Source organism: Corvus hawaiiensis, chromosome 3 (genome assembly GCF_020740725.1).
Source record: "Corvus hawaiiensis isolate bCorHaw1 chromosome 3, bCorHaw1.pri.cur, whole genome shotgun sequence".
NCBI lineage: Eukaryota > Metazoa > Chordata > Aves > Passeriformes > Corvidae > Corvus > Corvus hawaiiensis.
In genome coordinates, this window is record NC_063215.1 from 14,219,331 (window position 1) to 14,235,670 (window position 16,340).

Genomic DNA, 16,340 nt, shown 5'->3' on the forward strand with positions numbered 1-16,340 from the left:
AAGGAATGCAAGGGCTGGCAGCTCTCATCTCAAGCTCACAGTCAGAGTCATGTCTGCCTTCCAGGGTAAATGTAACTGTTGGACTCAGGCTTCCCAGCTCACCCTGACTCACACTCCTCTGTGCTCAGAAAAGAATGGTTTTAGAAGAATTAAGCACACAGAGATACAGTTTAGCACTTGGTAGGAAAGATTGCTGAAATTAAGTTCATGCCCAATTTTGGAAGACAAATGCCTCTAAAAATCTGCTGCCTATGGCTAAATAGAACATGGTTCACGCAATCCATCTTCTCTGACTTTCACCATCTACAGTCTAGGTGTCTACACTGGAACTAGTGACTTCAGGCTCAAGAGAGGGAAGTAGATGGTTTTAAAGAGTGAGTCATCTGACCTATTTTAGATATCTCTGTTAGGAACAGACAAATGAAGGTCTGAAGTGCCTATTTTTTTTTACTGACTTAAAAATTCAGAAAACTAGATCAGAAACTATTCATGTAGGTGAATCTGACTTTGTGTATCCACTGCTAGAGTTGCAATCTACATTATCCAATTTAGGCAGTGACTGACAATGCAAGGCCGGCGTTTATAGCTTTACTAATAATCTATGTTGAGGTGGTACAGCTGGTTGGGAAGGAACAAACAAGCAATTAAATGAGTATATTTTCTTCCCCTGAATTCAGTCTGTGTGTGGTTTTGATTTGATGACTTTGTCAGAGATGCAGCAGTCTCTGCTAACCTAAGTCTCACAGCAGATAGAAATGTCTGCATGATAGCAGGCAGGAAAAAATTGTGTCTGAGAAAGTTAGTTTCTGGGGGGGGGCAGGGAAGGAATGACAGCTTCCTTTTTGACCAATAGTATATTTATTAAGTTAGAAATCCAGTAGTTAGGTTTGCTGACTAACTCAAGTAAATACCTAAGTTTTCACTAGCTCAATGGAGTGAGATAGGCTTGCTGAAGACACACATAACTTAGGTAACTGCTCTCTACACTGACTGTATCAACCCTCAAAGTGATCTTTCTAAATCAGATGGCAATCCCCTGGGGAGCGAGGACACTGCTGGAGTTCCTGGGGCCTCATCATCACATCAACTCTTCCAGCAACTGACAGGGTAACTCACTTCCTGCCTCATCTGGATGGCAGTGGCACTCCTGCAGGAGAGATTAGTGTGTATCTCCCCTTGCTTCTGAGCAAGTACAGGGGATTCATTTAACACCTCTGAATTTTTCAGACTAAGAAGGAAGTTACTTCAGGAATAAAAAGTCCTAAAACACTAGAAATCAGAAGACTGGATCCTTGTTTGGATCTTTCAGCTGTTTTACATGGCTCAGATCTCACCAGATATGATCACAAATTTCATTAAAATGCTTCAGTGAAAGTTGCAACCTGAGCTGCTGTTTCCAAGGGTCTATTATATCAAATTGCACAATAATCTCTCAGCTGTACATATATTATTCTCTCATTTTATAGGTTTTTCTAAGCCTTTCATTTTATTACTTTTAAATTACATTATTGCATTAGCTCACATGGGCCTGCAATTTCTGTGTTCTCAAAAAACTTGAAAACAACAAATGCAACTGCTTTAGTTTATAGTAGTGTTGCATTAAGATATGAGAGGATATTATCACATCAGATCTATCTTATCCCATATTTGAGAAACTATTTTGGACTATTTGACATTGCTTTCTCTTGTCCATCTTTGTTTTCAGCAACACAGTGTGAAATTAAATCATATCTTAAGTTCTTAAAAATGAAAGTCATCTTTGTATAGAACCTAAAGTAGTGATATCTTGGGTGGCTGCCCAAGTATTTAATCCATGGAAAAGTTTTAATATCGATGCAGCATTGTTGCTAAAGTTAGCAAGTCAGTTGCAATCACAGTCGTATATATTTTAAAGATGGTCTGGCACAAACTTTGGCATATCCTAGATTTCTCTAACAAATGTCTCATTGGGTGTCCGATTGCTGTTATACTACTTTAAGACATGTAAGGATGTAAGGAAACTTGTGAAATCTATCCTCCGATTTCTTCCACTGGAAAAAAATATTAAAGAATATTTTAAGAACACCCTACCCAGTCACATTTACCAAAATCTTCCCGCTTTCTTTTGTATTTTATATGCTGGTCTTAATTATATGTTTCATCTGTATGCTGGTTTTAGTTATTTGCTAAGAATAGCCTTTGATAATCTATTTTTTCTTTCAGGCTGTTTATGACTAAATCAAACTCTACTGACTATTCACTGCTCAAATTTTTAACATAAGAAATGGTTCAATTCATTGGAGTCCCTGTGTTAAACTGCTATCAAACTGTTTACAGTTCCTTCTGCACTGAGCATGGCATGTTGCTTACTGTATCTTCAACAAGGCAGTCAGTCAGGATATGAGAAAGTATTGAAGTGAGGGCTCCATTGGTTCCCTCAAAAATTTCCTTACACAATAATTATACCCATCCCAGGTAAAACTGTGTTCTCAGTTTCTAATTTTTACCACATGGATTTGTCTTCCTGTTGTTGGCTCTTATTATGGCCTCTGACACTCGTGTATGAGGTGGGCTGTGTGACATTGACATTTGTTTAGCTCCTGCATACTGTCAGCTCTTAACAAAGCATTGTCTTCAGCTGGATGTGGTATGGGGAACTGAGATTGTTTCCACCTCCTTTCAGCTCTGTCCATGGAAGTTCATTTGCAGTTGGTAACCCATGCAATCAGAGCAGGGCTGGATCCACTCCCTGTTTCTTCCAGGTTCTATCTCTTAAGAAAACGCTACCAGTAACCTCTAAATAGGGAAATGGAAGTCCAAACTCATAGACACTTTTACACAAGTGCTTTCTGTCTGTCTTGTGCCTGTAGTGGCCCATGAAGAGCCAGCTGTGTTCAGGCACACCTGGGTAGTTTGCAGAGCTTTGTGTACAAAATGCCACCTGCTCCATTTCTGTAACTCCGTCTTGTACAATCGATGAGTCATGCCAGCCAGCCTGCACCAGATTAAGGGTTTTAAAAGGCAGCACAATTGATCTACCACTGTGTTACTGATAAGTGTGAAATATTTATTAAAAAAAAAAAAAAAGACATGTAGCAAATGTAAAAATAAAAGCTCATGGTCTTGCTGCCTTTAAACATCCCAATAAGGCACCTCCCACAGAAAGCAGTGGAGGTGAAGTTTGCATTCCATTCTTGTGCAAATCACCTGTTTGGATGAGGGATTTCAGTTTTCCTGGAGCCATTTTAATTGCTTATGGTCAAAATGTAATTGCTTTTAGAGGAAAAATGAAAGAAGGAAAAAATCCCAGGAAAGTTCTTTTGAAAACTTTGATGTATTTGAATTACATGGGATAATCCAAGGTTAATTAAGTAGAGGAAAAACAGCAGAAAGACATACTGAGAATTAAATTATATCCAAGTAAGTGTTAGCATTAGGAATAAACTAATAGATAGGATGGCTAAGATATAGCATTGGATTTATATTTGGCTTATATAGAGGAATTTCATACTTGAGAAATACACAGTTTTTACAGACTACAACAAATGTTATCACCATTATACTTTGGGGAAGCTACAGACTCATAAACTAAGACTAAATGCATTATATGTCAAAGAACAAAGAGAACTGCTAACAGAACTAGGTCTCTTGATTCCCACTCTGTTTTTTCCACTGGACTTTATTGAATGAAGTATAAACCACATGGATAAATTTTAAGGAATCTTTTTCTTGTTGTCTTTGTGAGATATTGCACTTTCCATCATTTGCATAAATGGAAAAGAGGAAGCCGTTTTTTTGCTGGGTATATATATATATTTTTTTTTTTATTATTATTCCACAGAGCTTTGGGAAATGAATTGAAAGCAGTTAGAACTGGTAAGGGACCTGGTGGAGTACTAATATCTGTGAGTTCACACTTCTAGAGCATTTTAAAATTTGAGTTCTAAGCTTCAAAAAAAGCAATGACATAATAAAAAGGGAATTTGGAGTGGGCTGTATGTAAAGAAGCAATGCAGAGCATTTCTAATGTGCACATAGATAGTCTTGGTGCCCTAAGCAACAGGGTTATGCTACATGAAAATGACACCTGTCCATCGGATTGCTTTGCTCATTATATATTTGCTCCTCAGACTGTCAGCTTTTGGTTTGGCTTTTTTTTTTGTGGCTCTCTATACTGTCTGGTTATAGTCTGAGCCTCAGCTGTCCCAGAGACGCCTCTCCCAAACTTCACATTTGTGTCTAAGAGCTGCCATTCCCTCTCACCAGCTGTTTGCCCCACCTAAAAGTTCCTCTTTGTATCCTACTTGCTTCTTTTGTCTATTTATATCTACACTAATGCATGTAATTCTAGAATATACTTGTAATGCTTTAGCACAGAAGTCAGGCATTCTAATTCTGAATCTCCTATAGATATAACTTGCCTTTTCCTTGGCACTAACAGAATCTAGTTTAATTTTCTTTTATGCTGCAAAGAAAGTGCAATTTTTTAAAGTCTCTGTGGAGCTGGTTGTTTTCTTCATGGATGCTTTCACAGTGTACCTATCTCAGTATAGTACAAATTTTAGTACAGTTCTTTTCCCCCCACGCCCACTGTTGTGCAAGCATTGGGAGCCAGGGATAGGCATATTTTATAAATTAAAAAGAAATCAGTCAGTACATTGAAGCAATTAGTGTAAATGAGTTCAACAGACAAACAGGCAGACAGGGATCTCTGTGCCGTTTGTCTTTTCCTGCCCCCAAAGCTTTAAGTGTAGTACAAGAGCTAAATGAACAGAGTGAAAAATGACCACATATAGTGGGCCAGGCTCCAACCTCACTGACAGAGTTGTAAATCCAGAATAAGAACATAAAACCTGCCATCCTGGGTGAGCATGAAAGTCCTTTTAGTCCTTTTAGTTCAGTCCTGGAGAACAGTGGGCAGAAGCAAAGGCTCAGGACAAGGATAAGGCAGATAAAGTATACTTCTCCTGCTGTAGCCTTTGAACTGGAGCCTAATCTAATGGAGGCAGAGATTGTAGTCAATAGTTGAGTTTAATAGCCACAAACAGACCTCTCCTCTGTGATCTAATCCCTTCTTAAATCTGTGGATGTTGGGGGCCCCACAACATCCCAGTGCAGTGAACTCTATAACTTCACTATGTTTTAAGTGAAAAAGCTTTTACTTTCAACCAACTGCCTGGTCATTTCACTGCATGATCCTTTTGTATTGTGAAAAACTGGGACTGTGTTGGGGTGGCTCAGCCTGCTCTCGGGCTGAAACCATCAAATCTCAGTCACCAGAAGAGATCACTGAGATCTAGGTTACCTCCCCCTGGGTGGCTCCCAATCCTAAATTACCTCCCCCTGTTCCAGAAAGTTCTCCCTTTTTTAGTTATTAATTGGTTCCCTGTTATGACTCCTGCCTCCCTGTTTTCCCCATTTGTTCTGAAAAATTGTATCCTTCCCTCTGCTTGTACCCCATTGGTTGTTTTCCCTTTCCCTGCCTTGCTCCCCCCCCCCCCCCCCCCCCCCCCCCCATAAAGGGGCTAGCCCGCGTCTCCTCAAGGCTTCGCTGGTCCCTGGACCCTCCTGCAAATAAACCTGTTGGAACTCACACCAGAAGCCCTTCTCGCCTTCTTTGCCTCCGGGCTAACGCCAGCCTGATCATCGGCTGCCCGACGTGCTTCCTCTGAGGAGGAGCCAGCGCACGCACCCATCCCACGCTGATTCCACTGAGCCGTCCAGCGAGGACGCTGTGGAGGCCAACGCTGCGTCCCCTCTGCCCGAGGGCACGCCGGGGCTTGTGGTTTCAAACCCCCGGCTGCGTTGGGACTGCACTTTCCCATTTAATATTTTGGTGCCATTTGTAATTTTATGGTAATTTCACTAATGCCACTGGGGGCCCTTTCAACTGACACTGCTGTAAGGCAAGGTCAGAGACTTGTTTTTAGGGAATCTGATTAATTCAAAAGTCCAGGGGCTACATTCGTCAGGATAGTTTCCCTAACCATATCTGTTTACAAGAGATATGGCTTCTGGAGTACAGGATGTGCAAGGAGAAGGGAGGGAGGCGAGGGGGATATAACCTGGGAGGTGCCTGGAAACACTGCATTTCAAACACAGCACTCTTCAAGACATCCAGATGGCCCAAAGCAAGAGCTTGTCCCACAGGTAGAGCCAGAACCAGAGGTGCATGCAGGTGTGCAGGATTTGCAGCAACCCTTAAAAGCCTGGAAGGACAGCTTTCTAGAAGCTGAGAATGAAGTTGAGCCTGACTCCTGGATTTCATGACAACACTGGCCTGCTGTCTCCACACTCACCTTTGCAGTCCTTGGAAAGCAAGACCATACCATTCCTTCCATACACTCTAGGTCCCTTTCACATGTGGCGAGACTAACTCCACATTTAGGATGGCTCTACTTATCAAGAATGTTAGTCAGGCTTCACAGGGCTGATTTGCAGATCACCTTATCTTCTGTGATGTTCCTTGGGGTGTCCAGCCTTTGCTTCAGAAATCTCCTGTTCTCTTAGCTCCTACCCTGGTGTAAATAGCTGACTATTCAGTATAGCCATGAAAAGGTTTGGGAAAAATCAGTCTTCTGGGATATGTGCTGTAGAAGTTTACTCCAGAAGTATCCGTTCCTCTCCAACAACAGGTGATGATAAGCAAGATATGAGTCAATAGGTATTTCCAAAACCAAAAATAGAGGCACCTAGAGTGGAGCATCTTTTGACAGGATGTAGATGGAGAAGGTTAAGGTAGTAAATGTATACACAAGAATGCATACATATCCTCAATTTCATACTATTCTCTTGTCTCTTAGCGGACCTTTGAATATGACATTCATGTTTGACAACCTTCAGTTCACAGTACTTGCAACACATTCACAGGGATTAGGATATGTGTTATATATGTTAAGCAAACATATTTAGCCCAGCAGCCTACTGGACCCCTACTCTCAGGCAGAGAAAATGGACCACCACAGCTAGGAGCAACAAGCTCATCTCATTCTTTCTCCATAGAACAGATGCAAAATGGTTTCATTGTTTTTTGCATGCAGCCAGTTTAACCCAGTGCTTAACCACAGAAACTGCCTCAATGATGTGCTGAGGTGGACTCGTCAGTGTCAGCAGCATGGCTATGGGGCAAAAGGAATCTACTGTGATACCCTGAGAGGATTGCAGTCTCTTCTGTAAATGCTTCAGAAACAGCTGTACTACTTCTCCAGAATTAACTCCTCCAACAGGGCTATGAATGCACCCTTCTGCATGCTGAAGAGCCCAGTATAGGTTACAAAAGCAAAATAGCAGAGTAATCCTTGCAAAGACTGTTCAGAACCATCATGATGCCCTGGGCACTTTTCAGCCATTCAGATTTCCTTGTCAGATATTGAAGTCTGCTTCTAGTACCAACCGGGACATGGTAAATCTTGAGAAGAGCAGCATGCTTTGGACTGCACCAATGCAGCTGGTGCTTTCCACCTGTCTTCAGTAGAGAAAGGCAGTGGGAGGGACCAGCAGTGTGGCAGACTGACTTCTATTAGTTATACATGCTTCCATGTATAATTAGTTACCAATACCGAACCAGTATTAGTAACTGCAGTATTAGTTATTTCTTTTTTTTTTTTTTAACCATAGAATCACCAGGGTTGGAAGGGACCTCTGGTGATCATCCAGTCCAAGGCAGGATCACCTAAAGCAGGTTACACAGGAACACATCCAGGTGGCATTTGAATGTCTTCAGAGAGGGAGATTCCATGATTTCCCTGAGAAGCCTGTTCCAGTGCTCTGCCACCCTCAGTGTAAAGAAGTTCTTCCTCATGTTGATGTGGAACTTCTTGTACTTCAGTTTATGGGCACTGCTCCTTGCCCTGTTGCCAGCGTCATGGTAAAAAGTGATGGTGATGAGCTCCAGAATGATCTGCTCCATCACCATTCCAGGGATGGAGGTGAGGCTGACTGGCTGGTAGTTTCACAGGTCTTCCTTCTTGCATATCTATTATCTGTTCTCATAACATCTGATTTTTCTAACTGTATTTCAGATAATCTCTTCCTATTTTCTGAAGTCCCTATTGTGAATGCATGTTTACATTGTTCCTCTTTTGGAGATAACATGATATAAGCTCTCAGTAACTATCCCAAACACAGTTTGGGAAGAGCAGATAACAATTTCTTCCTCCACCCTGTCTAATTGCACAAAAGTATTTCATTAAGTAACCCTTCATCACTCATTTCTCACCTGGAAGAAAGCAGAGGCAGTATCACAGAGATACTCATAGTCCATTGTTACAGTAATCCGCAGCAGTCCATCTGATTCTTAGGCCTTGCTGCTGTCTGGGAATCTACTTTGTATGTACTTAAAACTGGTTCTCTCTTAAACCATTCAGGGAATATAATTCTGGTACATGGAAAAGAATGATAAAAAAATAAAACAAAACCTGATGAAAAATATTTAAATACATGAAAATTAATTTAGAGATTTTTAATCAATGTGTTCTGATCCAAAGAAAATGGGTCTATTTTAATGGAAAGAGTTAGGATTTGGGGCATGTCTTCTGCCCTCCTAGTAGAGAAATCCTTGAGACTTGGTGAGAATAAGCAAGGAGAAGTGCACTTGTGTATGTGTGTGACAGTTTTGTCTTTGATTCCTCCTTAACTCCTCTAATCCAGTATCTCCCCCTTTTTCTGTCATGATATTGTGTCTTTGAAGAGTTCAGTGCCTGAGAACAGGCAGGTCAACAACCCTTTGGTTGAGTGCTTAATACATACAAATTGAATAAACACCCCAGGAAATTCTAATTCCCAGTGAAAAAGTTTCAAAAAAGCCCTGGTTGTTTCTTGTGCCCAAGATAACACAGAGTGACACATCTTCATCAGAGACAGTGACTCATAGCTAGGGGTTGAATTGTTGCGGGGGATTATCTGTTGGCTGTATCAAGTTAAGAAAGATGGAGGTGCAACCCTGAATGTCTTATTAACTGCCAAAATAATTACATCATGGACAAAAAGGGAAGATGAAAACTACTTACATCAACTTATACTCTTAGTTCATGTGTTCTGGAAAAAGTCTGTATCTTGTATCAAAGGCCTCAGGCAAGTTTTGTGCTTTACAGTTTGACAGCTTCTGCCCTTCCAATGTAAAATATTTATTTTGATAACATGTACTTATGTTGTTCTTATTTTCTCATTGTATCATTAAGCTATTTTTGTTGCTTAAATCCTTCCAGAGGATATTTAATCCCGTGTATATTTTGTTCACTTTTACAGTTTTACAATGAAAGATGGCACTCTTAATGCTGTATTCTCCATATATTCACCTTCCTCCAAGGCATCAGTGGTTTATAGAAGCGGGCTGCTGGTATGGCTATGGGTAAACACAGAAATTTATGGAATCAGAATCTAACTAACTGGAAATATTAAAAAGAAGAAAGATATCAGAAGTAGAGAGTGTAACCATGGCTGTCCTCAGTGAAGAAGGTGGACAAAATATGTGAATTTGCACTAAACCCTAAAATCAGCAATTTCTCTACCATGGTTACCTAGACTGCATTTTTATTCTTAACTAAAGAAAAATGTTATTGTCAGACCCACAGCATAAGTTAGAAAAAGCTGCCACTGTGGGACATAGTGAGAGTCCCAGCTCCTGGCAATCTCAAAATCAGGAGACAGGATGCCAGCATCACCTCACGGCATCCTGCCTCTGTGAGAGGTACAGTGCCCAAGCTCAGGTGTGGTGGGGTGCAGAAGCTGGATGCTATTTTCCCTCAGAGAGGGACTGCAGGCTCCTCACTGACCTCACTGTGCACTGACTCTGCTGTGCACCCCTTGACATCCTCCCCTAAGCTGTCTTTGGTACCACTCAATAGATTAGCATCTAGCAGGTAGGAAACCTATAAACAGAAAAAATTTCCTTATAGCATTGGGTCCATTCAAAAGTATTTTTTCTCTTTCTCACAAATAGCCAAAGCAGCATCAATTATCTATGAGTGACTAAATACTTCAGTAACAGCCCTCCCAAAAATTATCTCTACAGCAGGGTTTGGACATGCTTTGCTGTCCACTGCTTTTCCTCTTGTATGAGCAGTGGTTGAGGCATTACTCAGAAAAGCTGGAGGGAAAAATATTTTAAGAAAGAAGTAGGAAGGAGTCTCCTCCTGGGAGACAGTGGCATGGGAATTTCTGTTGGCAGGAGCATGAGGCCTCTGTGCAGGAGAGGGGATGAAAGAGAGAGCCTGCAAGTCAGCAGATGGGGAAAGCTCAAACTCAAAGGAAGCTGTTTGACTATTTTCAAAAGCAGACACAGTGGGAATTTCAGAAGAGAACAGGCAGGTTTGATATTTTGAGAGAAAGGCTGGGGTCTCATTGTCTGCCACCCTGATTTCCTTGTGAACATCAGGAACAACTGTGTCTGCCTAATGATGTCTGAATTTATTTTTCAAGAAGGTAATGTCTGATTGCCTTTCCCAACACTTGTTTTGAGAATCAGCTGCTGTTGTAGCAAAGTATCAGCCATCCCCTTGGCTCCTATATCAAGAGAAGGAAAAAATGGGTTGAAGATTTAACCCTTTATTCTCCAGGAGTCCTCTGTTTTTGATCACCATATTTTTTTTACTGCTTTCCTACCTTCCTTTTTCTTTGTGTTGTTTCTTCTCTTTCCCTCAGAAAAATTCATCACATATTTTAAATGTAGGAAATTCTCTGCACATGCTGCTTTATAGTCTTCTACTGTATGGAATTACATGTTTTGAAGCCGTGACTGATGGGTGACACTGCTTTGCCAGGTGTGGATCTGCAGAGCGGGAAGACAAGTTGTCAACTGCTAGTGACAGACATGGAAAAAAGGAAGACAACCAAAACCACCAGAATATTGCAAAGGACAGATATCCCCAGGCCTTTCTTTGTGTTGAAGCAGCAAGTTTTATCTCTGAGGAAATTAGTGATTCTTACCCTGAATGTTTTATATTTAAATCTTCCCTATGTGGTTGTCTAAATCTTGAAGTTTTACCATCTAAAGTCACTCATCTTCAGTGGTGTAATTCTGTATACATCTCTGTGTACAGAGATATGTATATATATATATATATACAGGTATGTAGATACCTTTTGTGAATAACTACTGTGCTGTTCAATCTTTTAAAGAAAAAGAGAGGAGTATTGCTGTAACTACTATAGTAAAAATTTTGGCACACTGACACCAACCAAGTGTTTGACATTGAAGCATTAATATCAGAATATTTGCTGTTGTAATTTGATGTCTGCCTTGCTCCTGTCACAGCTGGCCAGTACTGGTAGCTGACAGCTGGGGGAATAGGGAAAGTAATGTTCTGCATGTGTATTTGGTCCCTCCAGGAATATAAGTATGGTTTTACACAAGAGAAAAGATATAGCAGGAGGGGTCATTCTGATAATCATTTCCCAGTAAAGAGGTCAGAAGGCTGGACATTGAAAGAGGGGAAAGGGGATTATTATGGTTGGGTCTGAGAAGAAGAATCATAATGGCAGATACAAGTCAAATTAATTTTAGGATGGACTTTCCAAAAAAGCTTTCTGAGCAGTAAGGTCCATGAAAATATGAGCTGTGTTTTGTGGATTATTGTGTGGCCGAGTCCTTTTGAAATGTAACTGGACAAAGAGCTCAAGTAAGTCCTCTAGAAAACAATCATTTGGCACTAGGAAGGAGTAAATGACTTAATAAGATGTCTTTCTTTGTCTAATTTCTGTGGTTTTATGATTGAAATAGTCTTCTGCCTGCTAGTCTTACATTCACTGTTATAAAATCCTCTGTCATAAAATTAATCTAAGTGAGACCTGAGTGCAATTAGGAGTGTGTGCAAGTAATGGCAGTGATGCAGCAGCAAGTGGCCCCAAAATGTGAAAAGGAAGCTTTAACACAGAAAAGTGAAGCAAGGTTGCATAAGAAGCTATTGGCAAGTACTTTCTCCCTGCAGTGCAGTCAATGCAGTCAGTACTCTGAACCTTAGGTTCTTTAAATCCTGTATCCTAAATCCATGTTCCTACCAACATCCAGACACAGATGAAACTTGGCTCCCTTGAGGAGATTCACTGACCTGATTGGAGCTACTCCTGTGTAATGGCATACCCTTTGTGTCGTAAAGCTGTGAGACCTTGCACAGACATTAATGATGCTGCTACAAATCACAGAGATGTGCCCAGTGAGTCATTGGCACAGCAAGCCATAGAGCTCAGGTCTAGTAAATCAACTTTTTCCATTCTGGAAGAAAATGCTTTAGGGATTTTTGTGCAGTATTTGAAAAGTTCCTTTTATGTTCACTGAAATTACAAAAAATAAAAAAAAACTTGAACATCTACCCCAAAACCTGGCTTTGCAAACACTTGTTTAAATCAGCTCTACTGGTGTAAGCATATAGTGTATATATTTAAGGAATTTATGTATATTAAGGCATGAGATCTAATAGAAACAATTTTATGCCAGTAAGGTACAAGCATACAAAATGTATGCTAGGAAAGGCACAAGAGTACAAAAATTGAAACGTTGCACTGTCAGTCTTCGAGAGATTTTTGGTAGAAACATAGAAACCTCGATCTGTCCTCTGTTTGTATAGGATTAACATTATTTGAGACTATAATACCCACTGATTTTAGCACATGGCCCCCATACACTGCTGCCCCAAGAGCTCAAGTGACTTGAGCTATCATACCACCAGAAGCAAGTCTGAAACTCAAGTCTAATATTTCCTTATAGTGTCTCATTTTCAGCACAGTAGGACAGCAAGGGCTCCTCTGCATGGCCTCCTCTCCACTTGCCCTCTAGCAAAGGCCTATTCACACCACTAAAGCTTTAGGTTTTAACAGGTTTTCCTCAGTGGCCTATGCACAGTACAAACAATTTCACCTGAAGGCACAGCTATGCCTGATAATGCCAAAAGGTTGATTTAGCCACTGACTTCATGTTTGCAGTCTATGTGCCTGTCAGACACATGCATGTCCTGTCCTTACTAGGGCAGAAGGTGGTTTTGCAATTATGGCTGTGAAGTACTGTAGATGAACAACTCTCACTGACAGCATGACAGCTGTTCAATAAAACAAAGACAAAATGAGATTTTTCTCACGCTTTGCAAGTATGAGGCTTACCTTTTGGAAGCTGGAAACAATAAAAGATGTTGTCACAGTCCCTCACTGCCCTGGGCAGCAGCAAGTCAGAAATGAGAGCACTCATCCTGCCAGACCTCCTTTGAAAACAGATTGCACAACAGCGCCGATAGCAGTTCTAATGGCAGTAACAACACAGATATTTCTTTGTGCAACAGTAACAATTAAGAAAAGCTTAAGCATTTTCTGCAACACCAAAACTCTTTGAGTCAGCAAGAAAAATGAAAACGACTCCTCAATGGAAGTCTCTGGAGAGAAACAAAAAATGAACCTGTAAATGCCGCAGCTATCAGTGCTTCTTTTTTATCCTCTCTTAATGATGGGTTTTAACCCTAAGAAAGAAGAAGGAGAAGCTTTTACTTTCCATTTTACCTCAGCCTAAATGATTTTTTTTAAAATTTGGATGAGTCAACATGCACATTTACAATATAAGGGCCCTCCTTGGAAAGTCCCACTTTTACCCAGTTTCCCATGGTAAGTCTGAAATACTTTGTACTGCACTCCCCCTTCAAATGCCCTGATTGCCCAATAAAAGGCCAAGATGATTAGATTAATTACTCTACCCTATTTATAAATTTTCAGGAAACAATCACTGTCAGAAATAATGAATATTTCATATTTACGAATTCATTGTTGGTCTCTTCCTCCCCACCCTTTTTCTTACTAGAGAACATAGGCTTGTTTTGCTTATCCATAGAACTGTCTTTTCTGCCATAAAATTTGGCCAGAAAATTTGCTGTTGATCTACAGCAGGTACATTTTCCAGGACAGCAGTATCAACTAAGGTTATTTCTATTTTAACCATTTGTTTATATTGTCAGCAGCTTAGTGTAGATATGGTTACACTGGGATGGAAAGTGTTTTTGCCAGTATAACTTACTTCACTTGGGAACGAATGTTTTCTGTGCCAGTAAAATTACTTTCTTTTCTTTTCTTCCTGGCCAGTAGAAGCTGCACCCACACAAGGATGGTTTGCCAGGACAGTTATATTGGTAAATTTTTCCTCATGCTGACCTGGTCTCCAAAAAAGCATTGCATAAATAATAGAGACAGGTGGGAGCAATCATAAGTGAATGCCAAAATATTGCAAATGAGTTCATTCTTATGTCAGAAGCCTTGTGGTGCTGTGGTTCTGTCAAGGGTCAGCTATTTTGGGGCAGGTGGAGAGAATTGCAGAAGGAGACAACACACTTCAGCACTGCTTAAATTCTGCCTTTAGAAATAACTTTACTGTTAAAGCTACTTCGAAAGGGAGTAGGGCCAGATTATGGCATGACTCCAGTTCCTAGGTGGTCAGGATTAGAAGGTAGAAGAGATGAAACAAAAGGAAAAGCTCTCACGGGAGTAGCTGAAGAAGAGGAGACTCTTTTTTAGTTGAGCCAGGGAAAAAAAGGAAGAAAAGGATCTAAGTGTAGGATGCTGGCAGAGGGAGAAAGGCACTTAGGTGGGCTAGGCCAGTTAGAACACACAGCTCTTTGAACATGTATCTCTGTACTGGCTCACTCTGCACACTGGATGAAAATCAAGGTATTGGCTATAATTTAAAAGCAGTGGTTGGCTCTGTTCCTCGTGGTCTCCATGGTCTCCAGCACTGCCTCATGTTGTCCTTCGCTTCAGCTTCACTACTGGTCCCAAGGGCTGGACTCCAGTAAAGCAGTAGTATGTGTTCTTCTTGGAAGAGGACTTTTTGTCTGGAATTTTCTAGTTTCTGCAGTATAGTAGCATCCCAAGTGTACAAATTATTTAGTTTTAATTTTTTTTCATGCCCCCTTATATATTAATTTTTGCATGCATTTAATCCATATGTTTTGGCCATGGGGGTTAATTTTCAAGAGCTGTGTCTGGAATACCAACAAATGATCTCTGCTCTGAAATCTTTTGAACTATACCAGTTGTTAAAAAATGTTTCTCTGAGCAGCTGTAAGGCACCTGGATACTATGATGAATGTCACAGTCTAACCAAACTAAATAATGCCTTTACAGTACATATCAGATAACCCGAGTATCTACTGCTGGTTATGACATTTGTAAACTTATCCACTGTTTTACATAAATAATGGCTGCTGTAAATATTTAGATACTGTTCTTCTCTGTATGAAAGAATAGAAAGCAAAATCTATACTGGAAATGCCAGAAAAACATAAAAAACAAAAGTTGGGACTATTTGGCAATATGTTTTACTTCCTTGTTTAGATTAAAACACAGGACTTAACCAGGTGCTCTTCACAGGTCTTCCATTATTTTCTGGATTTATGGATTTACTTAGACTTTAACGATGGTCAACAAAAAGCTATTCACAGTGTGTCAATGTACCACTTCTTACCTTTATATGAAGAGAGATATTATCTTTACTGCAGCAACCGAAATTCATCTAGAATGAGCTTGAACCCTTTGATATTAATGCCTAGGGTCTGAAAAACATTTCTTGCAACATGTTTCTACTGCATCCTGTTGAACTCATTTTACAGTTTGACAATGGCATTATGGATTGCTTAATCTTTCCTTTTTGTAAAGAAAAGTCAAGACTTGCCTTCCTACTAGAACAGTATTTCTTTTGTCAACAGAGGGTTAATGAACAAAAACTGTTTTCAAGGTCAGATTAGCAAGTCAGGCTTATAAAAAATCACCTCATGCTTCAGCAGTGATAAAGCAAGAATTGCAACTCAAGTTTTGCTTCTTTGTCTTAAAACCATCTGATTAAAAATAATGACAGATCACTCTGACACACATCATAGGTTTGAAAGCTAATTCATACTCTTCCATATTATTGCATTAGTGACTAACTTCTTGTATCTGCAAAATAATACAGGGAAACAAAAATCCCTCAGCAACAAATGATAAACTGCTATTCATTATCAGGATCAGTTAAGTTATTTTAACAAAAGATTCATAATAGAAAAATATTTTTATCTTTGTATATAATTTTCTTTGTATTTTGTAGTTGTTTGGTCTCAATAATTAGAATTACTGTATCCTTTTAACTCCTCAGAATTCCTATTAAATTTAGAGTTGGTTCTTGGTTCAAAATAAAATTTTATCAGTTAGACAATACCTGTTAAAGTATCATTTACTGATGGCTTCTGTAGATACTTTCGCTGTTTGATCAGCAAGACACTTAAAAGCTTTTTAAAATGGCATTGGATGATTAAATTGCATGCTGTGAAAATCTAAGGTTTGGGGTTGTTTGTTTCCCCTTTGGTATCCTTGAAATAATATATATCTCAGTAATACTTGAGATTATGCTTAATGGT